Source organism: Sinocyclocheilus rhinocerous, unplaced genomic scaffold (genome assembly GCF_001515625.1).
Source record: "Sinocyclocheilus rhinocerous isolate Xijiao unplaced genomic scaffold, SAMN03320098_v1.1 C35529540, whole genome shotgun sequence".
Classification (NCBI taxonomy): Eukaryota; Metazoa; Chordata; class Actinopteri; order Cypriniformes; family Cyprinidae; genus Sinocyclocheilus; species Sinocyclocheilus rhinocerous.
Window position 1 is genome coordinate 1 of NW_015754764.1, and position 515 is coordinate 515.

At 46.4% G+C, this 515-nt stretch overlaps 1 long non-coding RNA gene across 1 annotated transcript; it reads right to left on the reverse strand.

The window, feature by feature from the left end:
• On the reverse strand, positions 1-508 carry LOC107734922 (uncharacterized). The gene is made up of 3 exons (XR_001639223.1): positions 415-508; positions 192-319; positions 1-13 (listed from the first exon to the last, which is right to left on the reverse strand). It is a non-coding gene; the product is annotated as an uncharacterized LOC107734922 (long non-coding RNA).
• Between the last annotated feature and the right edge of the window lie 7 nt (positions 509-515).

Here is a 515-nt window from a genome sequence, read left to right on the forward strand (position 1 = left end):
ACTGCCATCCGGACTGCTCCATCACACACACGCACACACACACACACGTACACAATAACTATAGCAACTGTTTGCAAAGCACTGTGGCAGTAAAGTGACTGTAAATTCAGTGTGTATGAATATGTTAATATTAACAATAATAATATTCTTATTTGATAGATTTGTGTGTGTGTGTGTGTGTGAGTGTGTACCTCTCTCTATCCTGTGCGCAGTTGTTGTTGGTGGGTGGTGTGCTGTTTTGGGTCTCGTATAGAACACTCGTCCTCTTCGGAGGGTCACTCTTTACCGGCATCCTTCCTTCGACCTCCGCTAACCAGCCCTAAAGCACACACACACACACACACACTCATTTCCACTGAACTGAACTACTCATCCAGGCCTGTGCTGTATTTGGAGATGTTAAATGACACACACCTCAAATTTCTGTGCCTCCGCCTGCAGTTTCTCAATGTTGTGGGCGATCTCTGCTAACCGAGGGTCCACGCTGTTGGGATCCCCCATCTGTGGGTTCTTTA